At 35.0% G+C, this 23120-nt stretch overlaps 1 protein-coding gene across 1 annotated transcript in view; it reads right to left on the minus strand.

The window, feature by feature from the left end:
- LOC308654852 (bifunctional heparan sulfate N-deacetylase/N-sulfotransferase 3) overlaps window positions 1-23120 on the minus strand; it is a gene marked incomplete at its 3' end in the record, with an annotated part of 134839 nt that overhangs the window by 99851 nt on the left and 11868 nt on the right. The window lies entirely within an intron of this gene.

Raw genomic sequence — 23120 nt, forward strand, 5'->3', positions numbered from 1 at the left:
AAACACAAAATAACTATTTGTAACAAGTAAACTATTTTCAAAGTAAAGATTTGCTATATCTATACAATTGTGTTATATATTTATGTATTTTGTTCTATGTTTATGCTACATAAATATATATGTTATATATTTATAACAGGTTATGACTATTTAGTGTACTTTTCATTCTTGTACTTTTCTTTCTCATTATTTAAATTCTATTTTTTATATTCTTCCTCTGTCTTTCTGCAACATGCACATGTGTGTGTGCAGACACACACACAAGCACGCTATAGTAGTTGAGTGCTCACCTCAACTGGACAAAAAGTAGCAATATTAGATTGGTTAAGGAGAATGGTTAACACGTCTTTTACACCTGAGGAAAGTTAGGAAAAATGACTTGCTCTTTTTTCACAGATAAAATTAGTGGTGGATCCTAGGTTAATTAAATTTCGTTCTCCTTTTACTCTATCATTCCAGATCCTTTCCTTCTTTCTTTAGTACAGCAGGGGCCATAACTAAATCTTTTTTTCCTGATATCAGAGTGACAAGTGGAAACCCTGCACTATCATATTCATATTGTTTCAATCATGTTCATTATGTTTCAATCTTTGGGGATAAACAAATAAACTCTTTTTATTTGGTGATCACCTGAACAAAATGTATGATGAGTTATGTGTTAAGGGGAGGAAAAGAGCTTTTGTTAAATTTAAACTCATCTGATCAATAACTGAATACCTATCTATCACTTTATTTAAATGAAAAACTTCTTTGGTGTACATAACTGAGCCATGTATTATATGGAAAGAGATGACACTCAAAAATTAAAGTAGGCCTGTTAGCAGATCTGCACACCTCATTACAGGACCAAGATTGACTGATGGCCATGCCACTGGGGACACACAGGTCTTGCCCTTACCAGGGTAGGGCACAGGTTAATCATGGGAAACAAATTGGTAGGCATAATGAAGTGAGGAATGGGACCTGTAGGTGATAAACTGGACCATGGTAAGCTGGGAGTTGCCTGGGTGAACACTTTGAACTTCTCTATTTCTTCTGGAAGGAAGATCAGGTGAGGAATGTGAAGGTGTAAATGAAACTATGGCAGTTATTAAGAGGACAGGTTTAGAGGTCAGATGGCCTCAGATGGAATTCTGGATCTGTCCTTAATCTTCTTTGAGCATGTTGTTAAATAACTCTAAGAGTCAGTCTCTTCATTTATAAGGTAGGCATAGTAATAATTACCTCAAAGCTCTGTCATGTGAATTAAATGAAATGATTCATTCATGCCCAGCAATTATTAAGTGCTGCTCTTCTGTTATTGCTGCTGATACTATTACAACTACTCATATGGTTATTATTATTAAATGAAATAGGAGAATTCACATTACCTGTCTGAACTTTTTCCTTCATCTGTAAATTGGAGACAGTGATCTAACCCATGGAATATGAATACAGATTATAAGAAATAATATATAGCTGGGTGCAGTTGTACACACCTGTAATCCCAGCCGCTTGGAGGTTGAGACAGGAGATTTACAAGTCCAAAGCCAGACTCAGCAATGGTGAGGTGCTAAGCTAAGACAGAGTCTCTAAATAAAATACAAAATAGGGCTGAGGATATGGCTCAGTGGTTGAGCACCCCTGAGTTCAATCACATTTAATAATCATAATCATAATCATAATAGTAATTAAAGTAAGTTGGAAAACTTTTTTAAAAGTATCAGAAAATATTAGATGTTGATGCTGCAATTGTCAGCAGTATCTATCATCTGCCTACCCCCAAAACCTATCTACCTACCTATCCATCCATTTCATTTACTTTTCTAAATCTTTTACTCTTTATTTCATTTATTTAATTCATTTATTAAATATATTTGTTTTAGTCTTCCCCTACTCTGCCCATCCCTCTGGGCTCTTCGCCTCAGGGGAACGTTCTATTTGAGTAGTTATATCTTTCTCTCCTCTTATAACTCTTGTATTTCTTCTTTTCCCATATTAATCACTTCATTTTATTCCTTATTCCCCTTTCACTGGTTAAAATAAAGATTTGAAATACACTCTAAGTAGTGCTTTGTGTTATTGAATTTTTCTACCTTAAAATTAGGTAAGGCTGACATTCTTTCTGCCTTTTTTTTCTATTGAAGTTGAATTTGAACTTTGCTTTGTAATCTTCATTGCTTTTCTGTTGAGAGCCACAGCCAAAGGGGCCCCAGCAAACTTCCAGCTGCCAGCAAACTTCCAGCTGCCAGCTGATGATTGGCTCACAGCGGCCCCAGCAAACTTCTAGCTGCCAACTGATTGGCTCCTCTGCGGTGATGCTCATTGGGCTGTTTCCTCGCCCTTTCAGACTACGGAGCTGCTCATTGGGGGACTTTTTTTGACTATGCCCACATGACCCAGCCAATCAGCCTCAAGAGCAGGAGGAGTGGGGGAGGTTGAGAGGCTTTTGGGAAGCCGGTGGTGGCAGTTGGGCTTTGATGGTTTTTCCTGAGGAGCTGTGTGGTTTGGTGTGTGTGTTCTAAACATAAAGTTCGTTTCTTTTGACAAGTGGCTCCTGAATTGTGCCCAGCCATGGCATTTGGTGGCTCGCATGGGGAATGACTGAGGGTAAGTGACCAAGGGTAAGTGATAAGGTAAACTGCTCACCCCTGAGGGCAGGGCAAGAGGATGAGTAGCCATTTTAAGATTCTTCTTTTGGTTTGTTTCACTTTTGTTTTAAGTTGCCTGTCCCTAGAGATGTGTAAGATGGAAAAAAAAAACTGCTCACATCTGAGGAACAGATAGGGAGAAAGGACAGATGGACATTTCAGGAGGATAGAAAGGCTATAATGATTTTTTGTTGTTCCAATTTTGTTTCACTCTGTTTCAGTTTTGTTTGGATTATCTTCTTGGGTTGTATTATAGTTATAGTAGAAATATTCAAGTAAAAGAGAAGGTCTCTCGAGCTAGTCAGACAGAGAAAGAAAGTGTGGAGCAGAAAAAGCCATCAGGGGGAAAGTTACAACAGGAGACTGCTACTAACACCTTTCTATCACCAGAGGATGTAAGTGTCCAACTAACAAGGCCACCTCCATATGCTGGGAGGCCCCCAACCCCCGTAGTTGATAGTTGGAATCCTGAGACAGGATCTCAAATATTAACATGCCCTGTATTTGAGACAGGAGGGCAGCGAATTCACAATGCTTTAAATTTCAAAACAGTGAAGCAGCTAAAAGAGGCTGTAACAACCTATGGTCCTCAAGCACGCTTCACTGTAAGCATGGTCGAATCCATTAACAACTTGAACATGATGCCAGCAGATTGGGCTAATATGCTAAAAGCTGTGCTAAATGGAGGACAATACGTATTATGAAAGGTTGCCAATGAGGACTTTTGCAAGGAGACAGCTAGGCAAAATGCAGCAGCTGGTTATCCTCAGAGAAATCTAGATATGTTGTTAGGAAAGGAACCTTATTAGGATCAGCAGCAACAAATTGCATATGATCCTGGCGTATACGCACAAATTGCTGCAGATGCAGTTAGGGCATGGAAGACTTTACAAGAACATGGAGGTTTACAAGGTCAATTATCTAAGGTAATACAAGGAGCTAATGAATCTTACACTGAATTTGTAGATAGGCTTATTCAAACAGCTACCAGAGTTTTTGGGAATACAGAACAAGCGATGCCATTAATAAAACAACTGGCTTATGAACAAGCGAATCATTGGTGCAGAGATATCATTAGACCATGGAAACAGGAAGATTTAAACACATATATTAAATTATGTAGAGACATTAATGAACAAGAGCAAGTCATCACAGCTGCAGTAAAACAGGCTTTAGATGCCAGAGACATTAATGAACAAGGGCAAGTCATGGCCGCTGCAGTAAAACAGGCTTTGGATGCCAGGCCAAGAACATGCTACAATTGCGAACAAACAGGACATTTTAAAAGGAATTGCCCCATAGGAGGAGGGTTTAACAAAACTAGGTATCAAAGGAGTAGAATACCGGGTATTTGCCCACGATGCTGTAGAGGGAGACATTGGACTAATGAATGCCGTTCTCAAACCACCATAGAGGGTACTCCATTACATTGGGCTAAAGAATGTCATTCTCAAACCACCATAGAGGGTACTCCATTATCAAAAAACGAACAAGGACCAGGAGTTTATCCATGATATCATGGAGAAAGGCATCGGGCTCCGTTGCCAAAAAATGGACAGGGGGGGTGCAATGCTCCGGGGCCCAAAACTACAAATATACGGAGCACTGGAGGAACCCAGTAACCCCATCAGGGTAGTGCCCAGGACACATTATCCATCAGATCCCTCATCAGACAAACCAGAGGGAGCGCAGGGTTGGACATCTGCGCCTCTGCCAGAGCAGTACTAACTCCAGAGATGGGAGTTCAAATCATTCCCACAGGGGTAAAAGGACCTCTTCCCAAAGGAACAGTAGGCTTATTATTGGGACGCAGCTCTTCTACTCTAAAAGGACTTATGATAAGTCCTAGGGTAATTGATCCCGATTATGAAGGTGAAATAAAAATTATAGCCAGTTCTCCAAAGGGTATATCAGTAATTTCACCAGGAGATAGAATAGCACAGTTACTAATAATACCCAGCATACATGATAAATTTTGCAGTCATACTGTAGAAAGAGGTTCCAAGGGATTAGGCTCCAAAGGTGTAGATTGGGCTATGCTTTCTTTAAACTTAGATTCTCACCCCATGCTAAAACTAAATATTCAAGGACATAAATTTAATGGGCTAGTGGATACAGGTGCAGACCTTAGCATCATCTCTCATCAGAATGGCCAAAACACTGGCCATTACAACAAGCCACTCAAACGCTTCGAGGCCTAGGAGTGGCGACTAATCCCCATAGAAGTGCAATGGTATTAGATTGGAAGGATCCTGAAGATATGAAGGAACTATACAGCCATATGTATTGGATCATCTTCCTGTAAATTTATGTGGATGAGATGTCCTAGATCAATTAGGTTTGACATTAACAAATAACATCAACCAAAATGCACCCACTATTATGACTAGACAAGGTTTTAGGAAAGGAAAAAGATTAGAAAAACACGAACAAGGTATAGAAGCACCAATACAAATAGATCAAGGAACGGAAAGACATGAGTTGGATTTTCAGAAAGGGCCACTGAGACAATAAAAATTACTTAGAAGTCAGAAAGACCAGTATGGGTTCCTCAGTGGCCCCTGACTAAAGAAAAGATGCAAGCATCCCATGAACTGGTCAAACAACAATTAGCAGAAGGACATTCATAACCTTCTGTATCTCCCCATAATACTCCCATTTTTGTCATCAAAAAGAAATCTGGTAAATGGAGATTATTGCAAGATTTAAGAGCCATTAATAATGAGATGGTTATTATGGGACCTTCTCAATCAGGGATTCCTCAATTGTCTGCTTTGCCAAAAAACTGGTATGTTTTAGTTATAGATATTAAATTTTTTTTTCAATTCCAATTCATCCTGAGGATAGTCCACGTTTTGTATTTACTATCCCTGCACTGAATCATGAAGGTCCTGATCAGAGATATGAATGGAAAGTACTCCCTCAAGGGATAGCTAACAGCCCAACTATGTGTCAAATTTATGTTAACAAAGTAATCCAGCCACTTAGAAATCAAAATCCTGAACTACAAACATTTCAATATATGGATGATGTATTATTAGCACATAAAGATAAAAACACATTGCTAGAATGTTATGCCACACTTACAAACTTATTAAAAAATTATGATCTAGAGATAGCAATAGATAAAGTACAATTAAATTTTCCAATTAATTATTTAGGAGTTCTATTATCCTCAACCATGGTCCTTCCACCCAAAATTCAAATACGAGTAGATCAACTCAAATCACTTAACGACTTTCAAAAGTTATTAGGAGACATAAATTGGATGAGACCTTATCTAGGCATACCAACAGGAGAGTTGGGACTTTTATTAGATATCCTAAAAGGTCCATCAGATCCAAATTCACCCCGAATGTTAACTCCGGAAGCAAGAAAGGCATTAAAAATCATTGAAACATATAGGGAAAATATGCATTTGTATAGAATTGATATAAGTTTGCCTTTATTATTTATTGTACTACCAACAAAAAATATTCCTACAGGAGAATTTTGGCAAGAAGGTCCATTATTATGGATACATTTATCTTATTCTCCTAACACTATTCTTACTAGGTATCTGAGGCTGTAGGACAATTAATACTCAAAGGAATAAAAGCAGCAAAAGGAGTGTTTGGAATTTCTCCCAATAAAATTATTACTACATATACTATGAATCAAATTGATGAGTTAGCTAATGAGCTAAATACTTGGGCAATAATCATGTGCAAATCTAATGTTTCATTTGATAACCACTTACCATCTAATCCTTTATTGTCTTTTTGGTCATCGCATCCTGTAATTTTTCCAAAAATGACAAGAAAAACACCTATCATGAATGCTCCAAATATATTCACTGATGGGTCAAATAATGGTACAGCAGCAATAGTTACACCTGATCAAACTTTTACATTTTTAGTACACAAACAATCAGCTCAAAAGGTAGAGCTTAATGCAGTATTACAAGCTTTTGTGATGTTTAAAGATTCTGTATTTAATTTATTTTCCGATAGTCAGTATATAGTTAATTCTATAGTATCCCTTGAAGATGCTGGTAGGATTTTCCCTTCCTCTACGGTTTTCTCTTTGCTTTCCACTATACAAAGTCTAATCTGGGACAGAAAAGATCCATTCTTTATAGGACATATCACGGCACATACAGGATTGCCTGGAGCCCTTAGTTTGGTCAATGATTTAGCAGATAAAACTACACATGACATACATATTTTCTCTACACTAGAAGAAGCTACAAATTTTCATAAAAAGTTCCATGTCAATGCTAATACTTTACAAAAGCGTTTTAAAATAACTAAGGAACAAGCTAGACAAATAATAAAACAATGTCACAATTGTGTGACCTTTTACCACAAGTTAATCTTGGAGTCAATCCTAGAGGATTGATACCTAACCATATTTGGCAGATGGGCGTCACACACTTGCCAAAATTTGGAAAATTAAAATATTTGCATGTTACAGTTGATACTTCTTCTGAATTTTTGATGGGCTCCCTTCATGCTGGAGAAAAAAGTAAAGATATTATAGCTCATTGCTTACAAAATTTTGCCACTGTGGGCGTTCCAAAACAGTTAAAAACAGATAATGCCCCTGGTTATACTTCTACCTCTTTTAAACAATTTTGCTCATCATTTGGCATTACTCATATAACAGGAATCCCATACAATCCACAGGGACAAGGCATAGTTGAAAGAGCCTATCAAACTATTAAAATGTACTTATTAAAGCAAAAAGACAGAACCCGGGAAGGGGTATATATTCCCCAAAGATAAACTTAAAATAACCTTTTTTACTATAAACTTTTTAAATTTGGATTCATCAGGACTTAGTGCTGTGGAAAGGCATATGTGTCCAAAAAATGTACATAAGCCCAAAGTACTTTGGAAGGATATTCTACCAGGACAATGGAAAGGTCCTGACCCAGTAATTGTCTGGAGTCCGGGGTCTGTTTGTGTGTTTTCACAGGGAGAACAGCAACCGATTTGGATTCCAGAGAGACTAACTAAGGTCCTGACCCAGTGATTGTCTGGAGTCGGGGGTCTGTTTGTATGTTTCCACAAGGAGAACAGCAACCGATTTGGATTCCAGAGAGATTAATGAAAGCGATTTCTACAGACCAAAAAGAAGATGATTTGGCTCAAATCCATAACAGCTGATATCCAAAACTCCAGTTTGACTATCTTTACATCTGCAACAGAACCAGGATGCTTTTTTCTATATCTATTTTATTATTACCCTTTCCCACATCATGAAGTTCTATTTTGTTTTTTGAGCTCATACAGACCTAGGTTAATGTTTTGCTGATCAGTTCTATTTTTTGACTATAGAGTTTTTATTGCCTGTAAGTCAACAGTCTGTGTTGGTAAGCCATATTAAAGTCAGGGAAGAAATTTTATTGTCAAATAGGGTTTTTCAATAGAAAGAAAAATATTGTTTGAATACAAAATTAGAATTAAGATATTTTAATTAATTACATACTACTTATTTATTTTATCATAAATATACATTTTTATATCTGCTAAAGCAAATAAAAGCAATTGGGCAACTTAAATTCCTGTGGGACTCCACCCATAAGTTATCTGAGTTTTTTTGAGCATCTTCACTGGCCTTGAGCCAGGAAGATTTAGGTTTGGCATTGCAAACTATTTTGTAGCCCCTCCTACTCAACACACTTGACCTCTGTCTTTGCTTGGCTAGGGAGACAGCTTTCATAGCTCCAGAGTGGGGCTTAACCCTTTGGAAATTGGACAGCCCACCTCCTACCTTATTCAGCAAAAGAATATTCCCTGGAAAACTTTTGATGCTTCTCCCATAAAAACAAAGCAGACTCGAGCTTTCACTCTCTTTCCAGTGTGGAAGCTTGATCCTGAGAGAGCTGTGCCACCCCCTTTCTAAAATTACTTCCTGTGTCCTGTGGTTTCTTCACCATTTTCTCTTTCTTTCTTTTATTTCACACTAGCCCGTTACATGCAGAGGAAACCAAAATTCCACTGCCTGTGCAGGACGTGGGCGAGAAGTTCCTGTATCTATATATTTATCTGCAAACAACACTTAGAAATATTCAAATTGAGATAATGGTAGACATTGCTTAAATAATTTAAGTGATTTCTCCTTTGTCACAAAGCTGACTAAATGCTGAACAACAGACTTAAATAAGCATTTTGAATTTCAGATCTCAAAAAACAAGAATCTTAACATTGGACACTATTATCACTGGCAAAAAAAGAAACCTGGTGATATAATCCTCTAGAAGGATATAAGAGGGTGATCTTCCTTCAACTTTTAACAACTGGTTGTCATTCTTAGCTTCCAAAACTTGAAGTTATACTGGAAATGGGAAGACTAGATTGGTCTGTGATACTGCAGCTGTTAGGATTCCTGAGAGGAACATATCCAATAGGATTGGCAAATATGGTTGTGAAGGCAAGCTAAAAAACTAAGAAAGTAGTGTAATTTAGTTAAAGCTTAAGAATAAAGATTGTCTGTGTCCAAGGAGGGACAAAGATGAAAATCTCAGCTCAGAGATAGTGAATTTGTTCTTCCATCTTTTAGTTTCATTCAGTCCATCAATGGATTGGATAATACATACCCATTCACATGGATGGTCATCTACGTTATTCAGTTCACCAGTTCAAAATCTTCTTTTTTCTAGAACTTCCCCACTGGCACTCACAAAAATCATAACTTACCAGCTGACCAGGCATCCATCAGCCCAAACAAGTTTGTGTACAAAACTTATCCATCACATCAGCTAAACTAAAATGTTTACCCATTGGAATTTAGATTATACAACATTCATTGAGTGCACCACCTGTAGTGTTGGGCTTCAGAACACCTAAGAACTATGATGTTCTCCAGCAATCACCCTAGTTTCTATCAGATGAGGTGTAAAATTGGGAAGACTCTATCCTTTTTTTAAGAGAGAGTGTGAGAGTGAGAGAGAGAGAGAGAGAGAGAGAGAGAGAATTTTAATATTTATTTTTTAGTTTTCGGTGGACACAACATCTTTGTTTGTATGTAGTGCTGAGGATCGAACCCAGGCCGCATGCATGCCAGGCGAGCACGCTACCGCTTGAGCCACATCCGCAGCCCAGAAGACTCTATCTTAAAGAGTTGTTTATAGATAAAGAAAATATTGAAATATGCTGGAAACAGTTAGTTAGGTTTGATAAGATAGTGGGATATTATGAACAATTAAAGGGAAGACACCTTTACAGAAAAACAATAAACAAGAAGGCCAGGATTAACTACTATTTGACCTAGCTACACAACTGGCATTCAGTGTGGAAATAAGAAAGAAATGCAGAAAAGATTGGTAATCTAGCAGAAAGCATGATACTTGGTCACTATCTGCTACAGTATTTAGCTTCTCTTAACAAGAAACCTATACATATGGCACTTGTATTGACTTACAAATTCCTGATGATAAACATTCACTCAGCTCCCAGTTGTCCATATTCTAAATTAGAGTATCTATATTTTAAGTTGTCAGAATAAACATTAAAAGGTGGAAATGTTTATTCTGGCAGTTTAAAATATGAAGACCAAAGGTACTCTCGTATGTTATCTATTTTTTCCATGAATTTTCATCCAGAAACTTGCTAATTAGAATGAGATGTTTTAGAGATCGTATTCCTCCTTCTTAAATTGTTTCAGGCCTGTCCTTGAACATGACTTCACCCACATGGCATATTAAATATGTAGCAGATTAGGAATCAGAATGGTTTTATACTCTGTCTCTGTACTTTTTCATTTTTCTTTTATTTTTTGTGGGGGGTGGGGGGGCATAACAGTGATTGAACTCAAGGGCACTCAGCCACTGAGCCACATCCCTTAGTCCTATTTTGTATTTTATTTAGAGACAGGGTCTCACTGAGTTGCTTAGTGCCTCACCCTTGCTGAGGATGGCTTTGAACTTGTGATCCTCCTGCCTCAGCCTCTTGAGCTGTTGGAACTATATGTGTGTGCCACTGAGCCCAGCTCTGACTGTTCTTGACTACTGTATAAACTTGACATATTCAAAATGCTGACTAAGTTACTGAACCTTGACAAATCAGTTTCTGGAAAATAGAATAACAACATATAGATCACAGGATCAATATGAAAATCACATGCAAAATGTATATATGTGCCCCAAATCAAAAACCTTTTCTAGCATGTGGAAACTGAGTTCTAGAGTTCTAGTTCTAGGACTGGAATCCACTGTCCTTTCTTCAACCAATTTTACAAAATTCTTTTTGTCCTGTCATGTAACTCCATCTCCCATTTCTTCCTATACCCATGTGAAAATTATAAAGAAAAAAAATACATCTAAAATTTTAAATTATATTTCAAATTGATCTTTAGCTCTTTGGTTGTTGTCTAATCAACACTAAAGATGAGGGTTATCCAAGCAGCTGCATTATAGTAACCGTTAAAGACTTGTATTTCTTCTTAAGACAGTGAATTAGTTTTGTTCCACCACAATGTTCATGTATTTTGTTGTTTGTATTGTATTAAAAGATTAAGGGCAAAGGTTTTGTAAAAGCTAAGGAAAGAATGTTAATAGTAAATTTGAATTATTTCTGTTATATATATTTAATTTGTCTAGAATATACATTATGAATAAACTTTAAATTATATAGTGAGGAATGATTTTTCCTAAAACACTTGTTGAACTGAAATTGGCAAATAATGATATGTGAATAGGAAACATAAATTATTAAGTGCTACTCTAAGTATTTGCTATACATATTTTATTTACTTATTGTTGATATACTTAAATAGTCAAAATACTAATGTACTCTTAAAAAACATGTAAAATTAGTTCATAATTTCTTACAATACAGTATCTTTAAGAAACTATTAGTCACATCTCATTCGTTCAGTTATGTAGAAAAATTATTTTATGTGTTATAAAAATAATGTCAGTATTATTTAATGTTGATACAATTTAAAATACTTGCTTTTGCAGAAAAAGAGAAAAAAGAAGCAGAAATATGGGATCCAATATGAAAAAAAACAGAGTATCATCATTTGCCATTATTCTAATGCAAGTCTTGTCCTTTAACAATTGGGAACCATGTAAGTAGCAAATCTATTGTGCTCAAGAAGTACAAGTGCTAAATATGCACATATGTGCATACACACAGACACACACACACACAAACACAAAAAAATAATCCTAAGCCATCCACATCCAGAAGAGTTTGTTCTTGTTCTGTACATTAAAAGTGAGGTAAGGTTGAAGCTTGACTATAAAATCTATGAAGTAGTAATTATGGCTATGTCGCCAAATGTCTGAATTCCCAAAGCCCTGTATAATAGCAGGATCAGAAAGGGAAGAAGTAAATATCTCTTGAATATGAATATGAATAAATTTCTGATTGATCTCATGATGAAATAAAATCATAAAGATTTGAAAATGAAATGAATATTGTACATTACGTATTTTTAACATTTTTTTACAATTTTATTTTATAAACTATTTTGAATTGGTAGAAATTTCAACATAATTCAAAATGAAAAACAGTAATTATAAAACATTTTATTTAAAAATATTCTGAAATAGCATGTCCTATTTCAGTGCTTCTCCAACTACTGGGAAAATCATCTGTGAATCTTAATAAAATACAGATTTTGGGATTCTAACTCAAAGATTCTGTGTCATATTGCTTAAGCAAGACAAAAGCCTCCAGAGTGTTTTTAATATGTGACATTATAGCACATTCTAAGATTCACTGACCTGTTCCTTGATTTCAAGTAGTTCAAGACATCACTTTCTAATTACTTATTTATAGGCCTATTTTCCCTTAGTGTTGAAGGCTTTGATGTCTACTGCTTTGAATAGTTCCCAGTACAAAGTAGATATGAGCTAGTCAATAACTCCATGGACCACATAGATAAGGATTACTATGAGTTCTCAAATCACAAATACTGTAGATAAAACTAGATTGTATAAGGATTATCAGAATTCAGTGGAGGTCTTAGAAACTGTATTGGCTCAAAAGTGCTCAGTAATTTTTAACTTCATGTGTCAACTGAATGGGACATGGATTACTTACATATTTGGTCAAACAATATCTTGGGTATATCTGAAAATGTGTTTTTGGAGATTAACAGTAGAATTGATAGGCTGAGTAATGCTGATTGCCCGTACTAACATGAATAGACCATATTCAATGAGTTAAAGGCATGAACAAAACAAAAATGCTGACTATCTTGGAAATAAGTGGGAATTCTTTCTGCCTGATGACTTGAGCTGGGACATAGGTCTCTTTCTGCCTTGAAACTCAAACTGAAACATGAATTCTTGAGTTTCATGTCAGCTGGGCATCAGGCTGGATCATACATCATCAGTTCTCCTATTTCTCAGGCCTTCAAAATTGGACAAGAACTAAACTGTTGACTTCCAAGTATAGCTTTTTGTTTTCTAAATTTCCATAAGATTGGCAACAAATCCTTATAACAAATCCATCTTCCTATCTATGGATTGTTCAATTGATTGATCAATCAAAACTCTTGTATGTGTCAGGGTTCTCCTGTAAAATGGAATCAATAGGAGATTTTCTATGCATGTACCTACCTACATATCTTTCTATCTCTATCTCTATATCCATATCTACATCTATCACAGCTAGAGAAGTTTGGGTTACAAATTATGTAACATTGCATTGTGGCCACTAAAATTTCTCTTTATGTATTTATTCATTTTCTTTTCCTTAATTAAAAGAAAATTCCCTTTCAATGAGTTGTGAAAATCAGATACCAATTTAACACTTTAGGCAATGTATAATAAACTAGGGTAAAGAGATCGAACCTAGTGAAGATAAGGTGTGAGGAAGCAATCACTTATAAAGTACAGAGGTAGTTTAAGAAGTATAGCATCATGGAACTATAAAATGGTTCAGTAATGTGAAAACAGTTGACTGGTGGTTCCTCAAAAAGATAAAAAGAATTACCACATGACTCAGCAGTTCCACTTGTAGGTATACACCCCAAATAACTGAAAACATTGCTCAGATAAATAGTTGCACACAAATGTTCATGGTAGCATTATTCATGATAGCAAAAAGGTGAAAACAATCGATGAACAAATAGTGGAATTTACATATGATGGTATATTATTCAGTCATTAAAAGAAATGGTGGGACTGGAGGTGTGGCTCAGTGGTAGGGCACTTGCCTAGCATGTGTGAGGCACTGGGTTCAATTCTCAGCACCACATACAAATACATAAAAAATAAAGGTCTATTGACAACTAAAAAATATTTATTAAAAAAAAGAAAGAAATGGTACTGCTACATCTTACTACATAGGTGAATTCCAAAAACTTATGCTAAGTTAAAGAAACCAGACATAAAAGGTCACATAGCATCTGACTGCATTTCCAATGTACTATATGAATGAAATATGTAAATGCACAGAAACAGGTATTGTACTATTTACAGGGCAGGGGAAAATTAGTTGTGACTATTAAATGGGTATGAGGTTACTTATGAGGTGATGAGAATGTTGGACTAGACAGAGGTGGTATTTGAACTTTATGCATGCATGCATTACTAAATGCCACTGAGGTTTTTTTACTATAAAATTATTAAGCTTATGTTAAGTAAATTTCACCTTAATAAAGAAATTTTTAAAATCAGAGTGCACAACTGTGAGTACTATTGTCCTCATTTTTTTTTTCCTAAATTTTAAGGGCACTGTATGAGTTATCCTAACAAACTTATTTCCAATAGGTGTCCCATACCCTTCACACTGGCTTTAAACAAAACTTCTCAGAAGTGGTATAAAGTCAAACACATCATGAACTCTTGGGAAAAAGTGACAACAGATGTTCAGCAGTCTTTACACTATTTAGCCTTCACCTTATGCCTTATTGCCTTATCTTCTTTTATTCTCCTTCATACTCACTCAACTCTGCACATGGTTGCCTTTGTGTGATATCTGGAACATTTCAACTTTGTTCTCACCCCCAGGTCTTTAGTCTTGATGTTTCCTCTTAAAAGCCTTTTCCATATATTCAGTGATTTACTTACTCTTTCAGGTCTTTGATTAAATAAAATCTTTTTGGTGAGGCATTCCTTGAGCACCCTCTTTTCTTTTTCTTTTTTCTATTTGCATTTTAAGCAAAAAAAATCCCCCAGATTAATTAAAATATTAACTGACAAATTTAAATTTTACATATTTAACTATATGGGATATCATGTTTTGATTTATTAATTATGAAATGGTTAAATCAACTTAATTAATATATCTATTACATATTTGATTTTTAATATTCTTGTGACCATCCTCTTTTAAGTAAGTAGATGCCCTACCTATAACTCCACATATGGTTCTGTTGCTTTAGTTCTTCATAGAAATCAATTATTTTATTATTGCTATTGGTGTATAGATACTCCTTGACTTAGTGATGTACTAGTGATCACTTAGTGATGTATGGGCAAATCAATTTTAAGTTGGAAATAACATGAGTAAAAAATGTATTTAGTACACTAACTTACCAAACACCATAGTTTAGCCTAGCTTACCTTAAGAGTGCTCATAACACAGACAAAACAATCTAACACAAAGTATGTTTTATAATAAAGTATTCAACTTCTCATGTAATTTATTGAATGTTATCCTAAACATAAAAGAAAGAACTTGTTTTGGGCCTGTGGTTTCAGAGGTTCAGTCCAATGGTAATCAGACACCTTTGCTCTGGGCCAAAGGATGTGGCAGAGGAATCTCCATCTGTATTAGATGGGAACCCTTGCTTTGGTGAAATTAAGATTCACACAAAACTGAAATTCATAAATGTTTTCAAATATATAAGTAAGGTTTGGTCTAATGAAGAACATCCCTCTAATATGCTTTCGATTAGATTTTGGATCCTGTTTTGGAGGGATTGAAATGCTTTATAATTTTCTCTGATGCAGGTTGAAGAAAAGGCACAAGTCTATAATTTGCCTAGCAACTTTATTCCACTAGAACCTAATTAAAGATACGGAAATAAGCAAAAAGGGTATGATATCAATAGAGTTGTTAGGAAGCAAATAGTAAAGCTGAATTTTGCCATGGTCTGAATACACAACCCAAATTCATATATTGGAATGTGTTCACCAGTGTAATAATAATAATAGGTGGGTCCTTTTGGAGTGGTTATGTCATAAAAGCAGAGCTCTCACAAATACGATTAGTGTCCTTTTCTGTCCCTGAACATGTAAAGACATAACATTCATCTTCTTCATAGGAGGTAGCATCAAAGTTTCATCTTGGAACTAGAGAGACCTGGCCCTCACCTAACACCAAGTGTGCTGATGTCTTGATTTTGGATATTCCAGTCTCTAGAATAGGGAGAAAAATTATATTATTTGCAAATTGCTTATATAGCATTTTGTTATAATGGCACAAATGCACCAATACAAATTTATTTTTAAAAAAGAGTTCCATCCTCTCACTTGAAATCACTTTATTTTTTGTATAGTTCTAATAAGATTTGTGACCTACTTTCTAAGAACATAACAGACTACATAATACAAATTATGAGCCTATAGAAAGCAGTTGCAGGGCAATATGCTAAAGAGCATAATCGAAGAGTTAGGCAGAAAAAGTATAAATCACCATAAAAATTAAATAACATGCAAATTAAGGTGGAGGCAAATGACCTAATACATCACCATAGCCTCTGAGGCTTCACTATAATGCAATCACTGATGTTCAATAGTAATGAACATGATAAAGTTCATAAATTAAAAATGTGCCATTACATTAATAAATCAACTCATTAATTCAATATACATTTATTGAGTATCTATTATGCATTATATATTACATCTGTTGCTAGGATAATTAAATTAATGCCATCAATCAGTGACAGGAAAGTTTGAGAAGAAAATGAGATATTACCTGGGGAAAGTTTTTTTTTTTTTTTTTTTTTTTTTTTTACACTGTAAAGCACTAAATACTATTAAAGTCAGTTTTTTTGGAAAATGATCATATTTTAAAAGTCCAAAGACCTGTTATATGGAGTGCCATTGTTCCCACAAAGAAAAAGATTTCTTTGGCTCTTAGGTTTTACCAGCAAAAATTTTGCAAAATTTGCAAAAATCTATCATGATTTAACAGCATATTTTTAAGTATCCACAAGTTATAAAAATAAAAACACAAAATAAGAAATATTCATTTTTTAAATTTATAAAATATAATTTTAATCTTATATAGAAGTACTTTATATCGACAGCTGATCAATCAGACCCTTTCACAAAACTTCTAAATCATAAAGTCTCTTGAATTTTGGTTTGGGATTCTGCTTCTGAAAATATTTTTCTCAGGTGAAGAAGCTTCTTTTCATACTGAGACTAGCTCATAAAACACTTGAAAAATTACTTCTGCTTGACAAATATACCTAAGGAGAAACAACTCCTTTCTTCCAAAATGTTTGTTCCTTTTGAGTGAAGGAAGTTATCAATGTTTCCAAATATGTAATGAGATCAATGTGAGCCAGAAATAGTGTTTGCAGATTTTATGTTTATTTGTTAATAAAAATTAGAAGCTTCTTAGAATTGTTCTTGTAGCCTATGTGATTTTAAGCTTCTATTATAAATAGAAAGGAATTCATTTTTTGTTTAATTACAGGTCAAAAAATCTAATCCAATTAATTCAGAGTTAAAAAAGGCCCTGCCTCCTGACTTCATATTCACTCCCATAAGCTTTGATAAGACTGACAATCTATTCCATTTGACAGTGAGTTTCAAATATTTATAAATGGCTGAACGTATTTCCCAAAGCAGAACCGAACCTTAAATTATATTTGCCCTCAAAATTTAACTTTGTCTTTAACATATATGACATTCACCTCTGTGAAAAACAGCCTGGAAGGCAGATTCACTCAAAGTTTTGAAGCATTCAGGTGTAGGCATAGGTGTAGGGTTCTCATTCCTAATGGAGAACCATCAAGTGCTGTTAGACAATGTCATGAGCATAAAATGTTTCTTTCCCTAGGCTGCTACATGGACCGAGAATATATCATTGTTTTATTCATTCATGGTGTCTGGCATCCTGTGAGGCTCCAGACCTCTGTGCATAAGGAGATATGCTTGATTGGTGTTCCTTTAACTAAATTTTCTATTATAGTTATCACCTCAGGTACAATCTTGTTCTCAAAGTTTCATCTTTTCATCTGCCCAAGATCAATAGAGTATTCTTCCTTACATAAAACCTCTCATTCCTAAATATCACAGTTTCTAAGTATCCTGTCAAAGACCCCTTACTTGAGAAGAAATTGATATATGAGAATACAAACACATGCCAGATGTTGAAGTATAATTAGTATGTGCAGTTCATATAAACACAGATGAAACATAAAACAGAACTTCAAAGTTTTAATCATTTAAATAATTGAACAGAATATATAAGCTCACATTTGTTTACTTTGTGACTTCAGACCATTCTCAGTATTTCTTCTAATAATAAGTTGTAGGCTTCATTTACATTTTGAGTTATAATAGGGAAGGTGATTCTAAAACTGGAAAAGACATGTTATTTGAATCAAGTCACCAGTCATTTGCTCTCAGTGACCCAATTTAGAGTTAAAATATGACATTTTGGCTTCTGCACAGGGAGGAGTCTTAGCTACTTTAGATAGGATCCAGGATGATACTTAATTTCTTTAAAAAGGAACTTCAAATAAAACTAAATTAAAATGTAGTCAATGATGTTATTTTTCAAATGTCTAAAAAAACACTGAAAAACTCTATATTCCATTAATAAGGATGAGAAGATTTACAAATCAAATTAGTGGATTTGTTTCCAAAAACATATCTTTAACAGTTCAATTTTATCCATGTCTATGTTTTGTATAGAGCAATGATCTAGAAAAAGACAATATTGGTTAAGAAACTTTCAAGGCTTTAGAATAGTTCCTTTCCCACATTCCTTTTGCACAAACATTTGCAGTATAATCAATTTCATATTTGTCATGGTTTAATTATGTTTAAATATCTCCCACAAAGGTTCCAGCCATTGGAAGCTTTTTCTGCAATGTGGCAATGATGGTCTGGAACCTTTAAGAGGAGCCTTATGGGAGGTCTGTGCATTAATTGAAGACTATCATTCTTTGGATCTGGATTTCCCTTCAACGGCAATTGTACTGAAGATTTAGTTCTCCTTTGGAGAAGACTTTAGAAGGTGAGGCCTATTTGGAGAAGCAGGGGCAGCAAAGTATCCCTGGAATCCCCTGCTTGAAGTATGTGTCTTGTCCTTTACAGGATTTTTTTCTATCTCTACTTCCTGGCTGCAATGAGGTAAGCAGCTTTGCTCTGCCAAATCTCCACTTTACATGAATTTAATCATATTATCTTTAAAGCACATTTAGGAGATGGATGTTGTTATGATTCTGATTTTTTACTAAAAGAAACTGAAGAAAACAAGTAATATAACTTGACCAAGACTGGTAAAAGATGAACCTGGAATGCAAAACTGGTCTGTGCCCATAAGGGATGTTACAGCCACTGCAGTATACTCTTTTCAGCATTCCCTAGCTAAGGGAACACACACTACTGTCAGCCCAAATCATCTGAGTTATCCTTGATTCTACTTTTTCCTGATGTTCCCAACATGGCATCTATCAAGAAGTTCTTTCAGCTGTATCTCCTCTTTATCTCAAACTTTTTAGCTTCTTACCATTTCTTATCATCATTATCACTTGCTTGGTCTACTGCAGTGGCCACCTGACGAGGTTGTCACATTCCATTATTTTCTGTAACTCACTCTCCATATGATCACCAGTATAACTTTTTAAAAACACAAATCAGATTTTTTCACTAACTTTCCAAAAAAAAAAAAAAAAGCAATGAATTTCCTGAAATCAAAATAAGATTTAAATTTCTCTCCATGGCCTACCAAACCACACATAATCTGGTTCCTGTCTGTCTTTCCAGCGGAATCCCATCCCTAGCTCTCTCACTTCTACTCACTCACACTGACTGTCCTTCTCTCTCTCTGACCACAACTTGCCCCATGGAAGAACCTGCCTCCTTCTCACAGAATGCTTTCACTCCAGGTATTTGTACTTATTGAAATTTCTTCCCTTTCAGATCTCAATTCATAAGCAATATCACAGAGGATTTCCATATCCGACTTCTCCAAATCAGCATTTAAATTTTGTCCACTCCCACTCACCCTCAGCATCTTCTACCACTCTTCATTTCATGGAGCCTGCTTTATTTTCTTCATATCTCTCTTATTCCTACTTAAGGTTGTTTTATTTGTTCATTTGTTTACGTGTTATTGTCTCTCACTTCTCTATTACAGGTATGATTATGTAGATGGCAAACTTGTCTTTTTTGGCAACCACTATATCACCAGCTCCCGGAAGAATGCCAGACACATCACAGGCACCAATTAATATCTTTTGAGATGATGAGCAAGAGGGAACCCATTTCTCCTATATGATAACACTGGGATATTGAAAATAATTCATTTTTATTCATCTTAGAATTACTTAAAAATTCTGTTCAAATATTTGCTCCCAGTTTATGATGTGTTCATATAAATAATTGGAAAAAAAAAAGAAAAATAAATAAATAAATAAATTTGTTGACAGTCCACTAGTATTAGGCATTTGAAATAGACTGTCATAGGCAGTGAAGTAGGTATTGTTCTCACTGTAAAGATATGGAAAGTGACAGATAAATAAAGTAAGTTAGAAAGATACAGACCTGATATTGGACCAAAACTATCTGTCTTTTAACTCCCAAGCTCCCTTTTAGCATGAATAGTATGTTCAGCCATGTAATTGGCAAGAAAAACCAAATAATGGGAAAGTTGAAATGGTAAACAGCTTTTCAGTCTATAAAATGTGAAAGTCAAGAGAAAAATAGTTGAGATTTTGTAAAACTGGGAGAAGAGAATGTTTACGGATTTGCTTAGAGCAAGGGGCTGAGAAATTTGTTTCAGATTAAAAATAAGCTCACAGAACATGTCAAAGTAACACTCTGTAGATAGGTATATAAATATATTCGAAATATTTTAAATAAGTTATATAATAGATGAATAAGAAGTTATTCGAGGGAAAACTAGAGTGTCTTTGAATTGCATGCCTCATCTGAGGCTGAAGACAGGAAAGCTAAACCTCCCTCCTCCAAAAATACCCCTCATTAGAGCTGTCAGGAAAAGCAAAGCACACCACTTGAAAGGATGATGGGAATTCTAATACTCAGAAAAGGAAGTTTTGCTCACTCTTATTTTACCATGAAATGACTCTGTTCAAACCAATTGGTGCTGGGATTCCCTTAATAAAATCTTAAAACTTATCTCACAGAGTTAGAACTAATTGAGACTCAAAAGTGATTAAATTCAATGTTCTAATCTCAGAAAAAGAAACAAACCCAGAGACAGATTAACAATGCCAACTGAGAAATAACAAAGTAAAGAACATAATGAATGGGGAAGAACAAATTTCAAAAGAAAGATGCTCATGGACAATAAATGTGATAATAGTAACCCTCTCACAAAGTAATAAAAATAAAAATTAAAGAAGAATGAAATAGGGGTGGGGATATAGTTCAGTTGGTGGAGTGTTTGCCTCACATGAGCCAGACCCTGATTCAATCTCCGAACCATAAAGAAAGAAAGAAGAAGGGAGAGAGAGAGAGAGAGAGAGAGAGAGAGAGAGAGAGAGAGAGAGAGAGAGGGAGAGGGAGAGGGAGAGGGAGGGGAGATTTTTTTTGGACATTTGGACAAAACATAAAAACAAACAAACCCAAATCCGTGCTAACTATAGACCCTCTTAGACAACACTTGAATCTCCACTTAAAGTTTCCTAAGATAAAATTTATTTTCTTCATTCCAAAATACTCCCTAACATTTTTTTTTTAAATCATACAGTGAAGTACCTCTGTCTCACCTGTAATTCGCCCCAATTTGATTTTCTAATTTATTTGACATTCAATCAAACCTGAAACATAAAATCTCCCTCCCTATCTCTCCCTCCCCCCCCCCTCTCTCTCCCTCTCTCTCCCTCCTGGCCTCCTCTTCCAGCTAAAAACAAACAAGGAAAAACAGAAAAGTTCTGATTTCTCTTCCCTGTTTCTTTAGCTTCCTGTTTATAATCCTCTCTGCTCTGAAGTCTCTCTCTTCTAAATGATCTGATCTACAAGTTCCTAAAACATCACAGAAGCAAAGTACTTTACATTACTATACATTGTCAAAATTATCCAACATCTTCTTTGTAGGCAGTACCAACCCATTCACTTAAGGAAATAACTGAAATCATTCATATAAAATCTATCCTATATATCTCCATAGGCAATTTTACATACACATGCATTTGACATAATATTATCATACAGTATTTTTATATTATTTAAAATAAATAAAAATGAAAACTTCTGGCATCATATCAAATCAGTTATGAAACTATTAATTTTACTGTGGCCCCTTGTTACTATGTACTTATATATTACATATATATATATAATATATAGATATATACTTATATATAAGTACATAGTAATATATATATATATATATATATATATATAGAGAGAGAGAGAGAGAGAGAGAGAGACCAGAGAGAGAGAGATTTTTAATATACTTTCTAGAGAGAAAGACAATAGGACCCATGTCTTCACATTTTGCAATAATATCAAATGCAGTCTATTTAAACAATTGCTTTCCCAAATATGTATTTCTACTATCTATATTAGAATCACATAGATAATCAAGATTCTTCCTAGATCAACCCAGTAAAAATCTATGTGAGACTGGGAAATTTCCACTTTTAAGCAAAGACAGTGATTTTGCTTGCCTTTTCTATGGCTTGAAAATGCATGAAAATAGTTTCAAAGTGATAAGTGATTGTATACATCTAAACATCTTTGAGTTAAAGAATGCTTAAGATGAAACTAGTGATAAATTCTTGGACTGGTTCTTTAAAGATATACTGTAGCACCCTTTTCTTTGTTCATTTACAAATTACAAGTTGATTCATCACTGGTGACTTTAACAGTTGTCTGTGTTTTAAGCTTGTCAACAATAAAGGTAGTTATGAACAGTTGAGTATGTCATATGTGAGTGATTTGATGGATTAATTTAAATCCAGTAATGATTTTGCTCCTTAGAGGCATTCAGCTATAATAGAGAACCACTCTGAAATGTGTTGATGGCTTGAAAACAAAGACGTGCCGTGAATTGCCCTCTTAGGCTTTCCTTGTTTTTGAGAATCTTATATTGACATTGTGTCAATTTCTAAGTACAGACGGTTGAGCAAGGGCTACCCAGTGTTCTGCTGAAGCTCTGAACTACCCTGAGGGTTGATGAACAGCCTCCTTTCACTGGCATCCATTAGAGACTGATCCCTTTTAGGGAAATAGAGCTTTGTCAAGTGGAATGAGCTGCCAGGGCTTCATTGAGAACACAGATTGAGCACTAATTAGTTCTAGCAAAGTTACAAGTGACAATACCATTGGAAATATAGTTCTAACAAGAATGAAAATGCATTTTTTTCTTTTGCATTGTTTATTTGCCC

This window comes from Spermophilus citellus (genome assembly GCF_964194105.1).
Source record: "Spermophilus citellus genome assembly, chromosome: 8".
In the NCBI taxonomy this organism is placed as follows: domain Eukaryota; kingdom Metazoa; phylum Chordata; class Mammalia; order Rodentia; family Sciuridae; genus Spermophilus; species Spermophilus citellus.